Below are 9,423 nucleotides of genomic sequence, written 5' to 3' on the forward strand. Positions count from 1 at the left end.
TGGGCTGCCTGCATGGGGTCTGGCTAGAGAGGAGAGGAGGAGCTGGAGTGATTTATCTGAACTCAGGCTGGGGGACCGGAGGGTTTGCTGAGTCTGTCTGTTTGTCTGTCTGTGGGAAGGAGAGAGGAGCTGTGAGCAGCCGGAGCTCCCACTGACCTCGAGTGTAGCTGTGAGGCTCAGCACTTCTGAAAGTCACATCCTGGCAGCAAGAAAACAAGGAACTTGCGTTGAGAGACACCAACCAGCGGTGAAGTGTTTGGTGCAAGTGACTTGCCCAGCATCACACAGAAACTCAGTGGCAGACACAGGGACAGAAACGAGTTCTCTAGGGCAGCTGCCTTTACCATTGGACTGTCCTTTCTCTGCCGGGCACTCCCTGTGTGAATCACTATGCAACTTGCAACCCTCCAGATCTGGCCTTGTCCTCAGTCTCTTGGGCACTGGCAGGGTGTGGATACACAACTCTGGGATTTAGCAGCCAGTCTCTAGCAGACTCTGCTGAGCAAAACACAGGTGAGAAATGGTAATTTTTGACATCTTAGAGCTTGTTCAGATCTGAACATACTTTTCCAAGCCAGCAAAAGACATCTCTCTGAACTCAGCACCAGTCCTCTGCCAAGTTTCAAAGCCCCACTGCAAACCTGGGACGTTCTCGAAATCTTTCAAAAAACTGCCAAGGAAATTTTTATAATTGGTTCGGTGCTTCTTCCCTTAGTTCTGTATTATTAGGCGGTAACATTGGAAAGGCTTCTTTCTAAGGGAAGTTCTTTAATTAAATTATAAATCATTTTCCAAGGACAGACCAGTTACCAGCTGTCTCTGCTGCGCTTGTAGTAATAACTTTGTATAGCAGTTGGATAGTAAGACGTCCCAAAGGACACTACAGGTTTAATAAATTACAGAAGTAAATCGAAATAAATAAAGAATGGTATGTTCTAAAAATATTATGGAGGCTGCCAAGCAGAAGGGGGTATGAAGCGGAGTCTAAGTCAAGCTTCTAGATGAGAGCTGCAGCGAGGCAGACGGGAACAGGTTGCTCCAGGTTTTGTGAAAAAGTTCTGTGCAGGAAATGCTGCAGTATCAGAGTCTCTGAGAGTTCTACATAGGCCCAGAGAAGCAGCTGGTAATGGCAAAGGGGAGAAAGAGCCTTAGAGCAGCTTGCTTTGCCAAGTCTGCCTGCAACTCAGTGTTGTTCTTTTCCAGACCCTTGCCTTGGACTGAGCGGGAAATGCAGCAGATTTTGGGCTCTCTGACAACATGGCGCTGCACGGGGTTAGTGACACAATGCTCTGCTGCAAATAGACACCTATTCCCTAGTTCTGATACTAATCTTCAGACCCACCAGCTCTCCACGTGTGACTGCTGCCAGGGGGGTTCCGGAGATGGCCTGGGCCAACGCTGCTTTTGTGTCTCATCTGTTTGGACTGGAAACATGGTGCAGCACTGTACTGTCCCCCAGCTCTCTGCTCCGTGAACCACACAGCGCAGTGGGCCACAGTCTCCGCCAGGGGCTAATGTGACACAAAGCAGCAAGCCAGTGATCATAGCCATGGGTGCAGGGTGACGGAAGCACACGTCTGCCGATTGTTTCATGGCCGTGAGCTTCTCAGTAAAATGCGAGGATATTTTTTTCTGAAAAGGTCCTTGAACTGCATTATAAATGGTCAGCGGTGAGCTGGCCTCGCTAGGTGGACAGAAAGCCACCTCCCACGTCCTCACAATGACAATGCACTTATTCCTTGGCTGCCTGCATCTTGCTGTCCTGTGGCTGGCTGAGAGCTGCTGAAGCTCGTCCATGCGTTACATGGAGAGTCACTTACAGAAGGCTCCTCTTTTTTCCCCCGCAGCTCTTACGCCACTGGGCATCTGCTGCTGTCTTCCTGGGATGTGGGGCTGCAGAAGCCCGAATTCCGCTGGCAGCTAAGCAGGAGACGCTCTGAAAGGGTTGTAGTGCGCACCAGGACCTTGTCCTTTTGGAGTTGCTGTCCTTGCCTCAACAGCAGGAAGGGAGCTAGGAAGCCTCCTGCTGCATCGTTAGCCATTCTGCCCCTGATTGTCAGCCAAGGAGAGGCAGCCCGGGTGTCCAGAGGGTACTCCCCAGCGTCCATGCTGCAGCACGGAGTCCCTCTGGGCTGAACAAATGGGGTCTGTGGTGGTGTGTACCCCACGCAGACTCTGAAGAGTTAATGAGTGCCAGGCAGACCAACCATGGTCTTTGGCTGCGACACATGGAGAGAAAGAGAGAGAGAGAGAGAGAGAGAGAGAGAGACTGACCTAAATGAGGATGAAGCCCAACTGGGCAGGAGCAGGTTAGTATAAAACCAGGAAGCTGAGCTCAGTTGGAGGCTGCAGTTGCTCTTTGGGAGGAGAGATGCAGGAGGAGGAAACCCAGAGGGGGAGCCTAGGGTAGAAGGGTTAACCCAGGAGAAGTTGTGGATTAAGGGAGCTTGAAACAGCAGAGTAGGAAACAGTCCAGGGAAACAGCAGCAAGGACAGGGACGGTGCAGAACTTGGCTGCTAGTTACAGGGTCCCTGGGCTGGACCCAGCATAGAAGACAGACTGGGTCCCCTACCAGCCGTGGGAAGAGTGGCCCAGGGCCTGGAGAACTGGAGGAAAGGCCTGCCTGGGATGGTGCACAGAATCCTTGTCCAGCAGGGCTTTGTTAGCCAGAGGGCAGTGACTGGGTAGCGAACTGGCCAGGTGCTGATCCTCAAAGAGGGAGCCTCCTGAGTCAGGGGGAGAGAGGGGCCAGATATGGAGAGAGCTACTCCCAGACCCAGCTAGGAGGAAGCCTTCTGGTGGGGAATAAGCCCCTGTTACAGGGTGGCATGGAAAAAAGCCTTATGGGTGAGATGCTGTGGTGTTCCCCTGGAGAAGCTGAAGTAGCCCCTTAGCTGCACACGTCCTGGTGAATGTAAGTGCCTCACTGCCCTGTCCTGTCACACTCATGTCTCCAGGGATGTGGGGGGCACGTACCTCAGCGTTTCCCAGCTTGCTGCCTTTGGGGGTCTGAAGGCCCTCATCCTGACTGTTCAGCAGGCTTCCTGCTTCTGATGGACTTAACATTTTTTTGCTATTACTTTTTGAGTCTTTGGCCAGCTGTTCTTCACGTGTCTTTTTTGGCCTTTCTAATTTTATTACACTTCTTTTGCCACAGTTGATGCTCTTTTCTATTTTCCTTACTAAGATTTAACTTCAACTTTTTTAAGGATGCCTTTTCAGCTCTCACAGCTTCTTTTATTTTGTTGTTCAGCTATGGTAGCACTTTTTTAATTCTCTGATTTTTTTTTTAATTTGTGATAGACATTTAAAATGAGCCACTATTATGGTGTCTTTGAAAATTTTCCTTGCCGCTTTCAGAGGTTTCATTTTTAGCACCGTACCTTTTAATTCTGATTAACTGACTTCCTCATTTTTGTATAGTTCCCTTTTCTGCAGTTAAATGCTACAGCCGTGGGCCACTGTGGAGTTTCCTCCCTGGCCCCAGAATGTTAAATTCATATATTATCATCATCATTACCAAGTGGGCCAGTGATACTCACCTCTTAGATGAGACGCTGTGCTAAAGGGGGTGTAGAGGGGAGGCTGGTGCATCAAGCTGTCCTGAAGAGGGTCTATTACTGGAGATGGAAAGAGCCCAAGGCTGACTGCAGTGGCAGGCCAAGCAGTTAGAAAAAAATCTGAGCACACTGGAGTGGAAATTCACTGTGGGACAATAAATCCAGAATCTGGTGGTGCCATTTGCGTCCTTTTTCAGGCACAACGGCCCTTTGTGACTGTGACCGTGAAACAATCTGGGGCTGTCAGCCTTCGGGTCAGAGCTGTCTCTTTGCTGGGTCAGTGGCTGCTGCTTTCCTGCTCCCTCAGGGGACTCAGATTTTTTGGAGTGAATCTTGCCCTTCCCAAACTGTCTGGCTTATTGGCTGAGTAACGCTTTAACAGAGCATATACTTGCACCTGGGAGCCCTGGTCAACCCTTGTCTATGCAACGGGGCATCTGGCGAGCACTGGTAATGGGCTCAGTCAGTAGAGGAGGGCTTGGCTCTTCAACACGCTCAAAAACAACTCTGACGTTATAATCAAGCCAGCTGACAAAAGGGGTGCTGTAGTCATCATGAATAAATCAGACTATGAACAAGAGGCAGCCAGCAAACTCTCCAACACATTTTACAGACCTCTTTCCTTTGATGCTACTGAAGAATACCAAAAGAAACTATGCCATCTTCTTAAGGAACTCCCTGCCTCTACTTGGGACCAAATTCACACTGACACACCTTCAGAGCCCTGGCCAGGATTATTCTGTTTGCTTCCCAAAATCCACAAACCTGGAAACCCTGGACGCCTTATCATTTCAGGTATTGGCACCCTTACTACAGGGCTATCCAGCTATGCAGACTCGCTTCTCAAACCCTATGCCACCAGCACTCCCAGCCATCTCTAAGATGCGACTGACTTCCTGAGGAAATCATAGAACACCCCAAATCTTCCTGAAAATACTGTCTTTCCCACCATGGATGTAGAAGCTCTCTACGCCAATATTCCACATGAATATGGACTGCAAGCAATTAGGAACACTATCCCAGATGTTACCACTGCAAATCTGGGGGCTGTGCTGTGTAACTTTGTCCTCACCCACAAGTATTTCTGATTTGGGGGACAATTTATCCCTCCAGATCAGCGGCACTGCTATGGGCACCCACATGGCTCCACAGTGTGCTAACATTGTTATGGCTGACTTAGAACAATGTTTCCTCAGTTTCCTTCCCCTATCACACCTCCTTTACTTAAGCTACATAGATGATATATTTATTATTTGGACCCATAGTAAAGATATTCTTGAAGAATTCCACACGGATTTCAACAACCTGCACCCTACCATCAATCTGAGCCTTAACTATTCCACATGAGAGATCCATTTCCAGGACACCCACAGTATGAATCACCGATGGCCAAATCAATACCAATCTCTACTGGAAGAGACCTAACAAAGAACCACCATGGCTAAACAGCCATGTTAAAAAGGCAGTGAGAGAGAAAAGGGCAGCTTTTAAAAAGTGGAAGTCAAATCCTAGTGAGGAAAATAGAAAGGAACATAAACACTCCCAAATTAACTGTCATAATGTAGTAAGAAAAGCCAAAAAAGAGTTTGAGGAACAGCTAGCCAAAAATTCAAAAAACAATAGTAAAATGTTTTTTAAATACATTAGAAGCAGGAAGCCTGCTAAAAAAGCAGTGGGGCCCTTGGATGATAAAGATATAAAAGGAGCGATCAAGGAAGACAGTGCCATTGCGGAGCGATTAAATGATTTCTTTGCTTCAGTCTTCACGGCTGAAGATGTTACAGAGGTTCCTAAATCTGAGCCAGCCTTTTTAGGCAACAAATCTGAGGAACTCACTCAGATTGAAGTGACATTAGAGGAGGTTTTGGAATTAATTGATAAGCTGAATAGTAACAAGTCTCCAGGACCAGACGGCATTCACCCAAGGGTTCTGAAAGAACTCAAATGTGAAATTGCGGAGTTATTAACAGTGGTTTGTAACCTATCCTTTAAATCCACTTTGGTACCAAATGACTGGAAGACGGCCAATATAACACCAATATTTAAAAAAGGCTCTAGAGGAGATCCTGGCAATTATAGACCGATAAGTTTAACATCAGTACCAGGCAAATTAGTAGAAACACTAGTAAAGAGTAAAATTGCAAGGCACATAGAAGAGCACGAATTGTTGGGCAAAAGTCAGCATGGTTTCTGCAGAGGGAAGTCGTGTCTGTCTAATCTATTAGAATTCTTTGAAGGGGTTAATAAACATGCGGACAAGGGGCACCCAGTGGACATAATATACCTAGATTTCCAGAAAGCCTTTGACACGGTCCCACACCAAAGGCTTTTATGTAAATTAGGTGGTCATGGGATAGGAGGAAAGGTCCTTTCATGGATCGGGAATTGGTTAAAAGACAGAAAACAAAGGGTTGGAATAAATGGTAAATTTTCACAATGGAGGGAGGTAACTAGTGGTGTTCCCCAGGGCTCAGTCCTGGGACCGATCCTGTTCAACTTGTTCATCAATGATCTAGAAAATGAGGTAAGCAGTGAGGTGGCAAAGTTTGCAGATGACACCAAGTTGTTCAGGACAGTCAAAAGCAAAAGGGATTGTGAAGAACTACAAAAAGATCTCAGCAAACTGAGTGATTGGGCAGCAAAATGGCAAATGAAATTTAATGTGGGTAAGTGTAAGGTAATGCATGTTGGAAAAAATAACCCAAATTACACGTACTACATGATGGGGTCAAATTTAGCTACGACAGATCAGGAAAGGGATCTTGGAGTTATAGTGGATAGTTCTCTGAAGACATCCACGCAGTGTGCAGCGGCAGTTAGTAAGGCAAATAGGATGTTAGGAATTATTAAAAAAGGGATCGATAATAAGACAAAAGATATCATACTTCCCCTATATAAAACTATGGTACGCCCACATCTCGAGTACTGCGTGCAGATGTGGTCTCCTCACCTCAAAAAAGATATATTGGCATTAGAAAAGGTTCAGAAAAGGGCGACTAAGATGATTAGGGGCTTGGAAAGGGTCCCATATGGGGAGAGGCTAGAGAGACTGGGACTTTTCAGTTTGGAAAAAAGGCGATTGAGGGGCGATATGATAGAGGTATATAAAATCATGAATGGTGTGGAGAAAGTGAATATAGAATAATTATTTACCTTTTCCCATAATACAAGAACTAGGGGACACCAAATGAAATTGATGGGTAGTAGGTTCAAAACTAATAAAAGGAAATTTTTCTTCACACAGCGCACAGTCAACCTGTGGAACTCCTTGACTGAGGAGGCTGTGAAGGCCAGGACTCTATTAGGGTTTAAAAAAGAGCTTGATAAATTTTTGCAGGTTAGGTCCATAAATGGCTATTAGCCAGGGATAAAGTATGGTGCCCTAGCCTTCATAACAAGGGCAGGAGATGGATGGCAGGAGATAAATCACTTGATCATTGTCTTCTGTTCTTCTCTGGGGCACCTGGCATTGGCCACCGTCGGCAGATGGGATGCTGGGCTTGATGGACCTTTGGTCTGACCCAGTATGGCCGTTCTTATGTTCTTATGTTCTTATGGAAACCCACTGACTGCTACTCTTACCTACCTGCCTGCAGCTTCCATCCAGGACACATCATATGAGCCATCATTTATAGCCAACCCCTTAGATGCAACTGCATCTGCTCCAGTCCAACTGACAGAGACCAAAAACTTCAAGATCTTTACCAGGCATTCATAAAATTTAACTCCCCACCAGGAGAAGTAAAAGAACAGATGGACAGGACTAGAGGAGTATCCAGAAAGCAGTTACTTTTAGATAGGCCCAAGAAGGTTAATAACAGAACACCGCTTGTCATCACTCGGGGTGTATGGGGTGTCCAGGGAGGGGTAGCACGTCTGGTGTGGGGACTTGTCGTGTCTCTTCGGGGGCAGTTCATGCTCCTTTGGTCCCCACCTGGCACCCAGCTCTCACCTGTGGCTCCAAGAAGCTGTAGCATGCAGCGGCCACACTCTGATAAGCCGCTTCGACAGGCGGGCTAAACCAGGTGAGGGTAGCTGACAGGTCTGAAACCTGTGGTGAGATAGGGAATTGCCTATCCCAGCATGCAAAGTCGGCCCCGGCAGACTGGGCACATGAGATCAACAGCAAGATCCAGCGACCAGGAAGGCGGTTCTGCAATGCTCTGTGGAGAGCGAAGGGCATGACAAGGCACCAAAGACGGCCTGGCCATCCGCTGCAGCCGAGGAAGTCCCAGCTGTGACGACTTTTACTTCCACTGGAACCAGGCTGCTGAGGTCAAGAGAGTGGAACTGCCCCTGTGCAACGGCTTTTCCACTTAAAACATTCTCCTGCACAGGTTCTTTGCACAGTCTCATCACTTCTGTCTACCTCAAAGTATTTTATTTTTTAATGTCGTCGTCGGACACGACGGACTACCTACTTCTTGTCATCACCTGTAGCTCCCAACTCAACCCCCTCCAGCACATTATCGACAATCTACAACCCATACTGGGACACGATGCTGTGCTTTCACAGGCCCTGGGTGAGAGGCCCGTCCTTTCCTACAGACAACCACCTAACCTCAGGAAAATTCTCACTAGCAGCCACACACAGAAATACTAATCCTGGAACTTTTCCTTGCAACAAACGCTGTTGCCAATTCTTTCCACATGTTTCCACTGCAGACACCACACTGCACCTAACCACGTCAGTCACATGATCGGGGCTCATCTTCCTGCACTTCCACCAATGCGATATACGCCATCATGTGCCCGCATTGCCCCTCTGCTATGTATATTGGACAAACCGGGCAATCGCTTCTCCGGAGAAGGCATGGACGCAAGTCAGACGTTAGGAACCTGAATACACATAAATGTGTCAGTGAGCATTTCAATCGAGCGGACCATAGCATTCAAAACTGAAAAGTCTGCATTCTAGGACAAAGAGGCTTTAACACCTGATTACAAAGGGGGACATCTGAAATGGAGTTCATTCTCAAGAGTGGTACTTTTCACCTCGGACTCAACGAAGATGTCAGTTAGCTAATCCATTACAAGGACAGTTTCCCCCACCTTCCCAGGCAGCCCACTTAACTGCATCGTCATCATCATCAGCACCCATGGGCTCATCCCCAGTTGGTGTCTGGTGCGTCGCTCACTATTTCCTTCCTTCCATCTTTCCCTGTCCAGTGCAGAGTGGCTTAGTTTCTGTAGACTAGCTCTGCACTTAACTTGCAGAAACTATTTTTCTTCCCCATTCCCTCTCCCCCCTCTGTCCTATCTAGCCGATTGGTCAGTTTTTATTTCCTTTTTTCACTTTTTGTTACATTCTCTTTGTCTCAGTTATCATTTATCAGAATTTTCCATCACCAAATGAATTATATTATTATTCTTTAAAGTGCTGCAGGACTGCTTTTTGCTTTCTTGCCTTGCTATTCATGTAACTAGTATCTACAGATAGTTGTGTCGATCTTTTTAACCACAGCATGTAACAAAGGGTCCTGTCGGACCTGCTAAATATTGCAGGTCATCAGACCTGGTTGTGTGGGAGAGTACCATGCAGGGTAGCTGCATGGGGATCAGTTTCCTGCAAACACTAAGGCTGACCTAGGGACTGTACCCCAGTCTCAAGGCCAATGTACTCCAGGGAGATCACTCTTCTAGGTGACCTTCAGTAAAGGGAGCTTCTTTGAACCTGTAAGTAAAACTACCAGGTGCGGACTGACTGGCATGCACTTCCTGGCTTGCCTTTTTGTCCTTTCTCATTGGTTTATGTTCACGCAGCTCTTTTAATAAGTGTGAATTGTAAGGTTCCGACTGCAAAAGCACTGTCTCAGAACACCTTTGGCAAAGTGCTTCATTTCCCAGGTATTTATCTGACAT

Source organism: Carettochelys insculpta, chromosome 4, assembly GCF_033958435.1.
Source record: "Carettochelys insculpta isolate YL-2023 chromosome 4, ASM3395843v1, whole genome shotgun sequence".
Classification (NCBI taxonomy): domain Eukaryota; kingdom Metazoa; phylum Chordata; order Testudines; family Carettochelyidae; genus Carettochelys; species Carettochelys insculpta.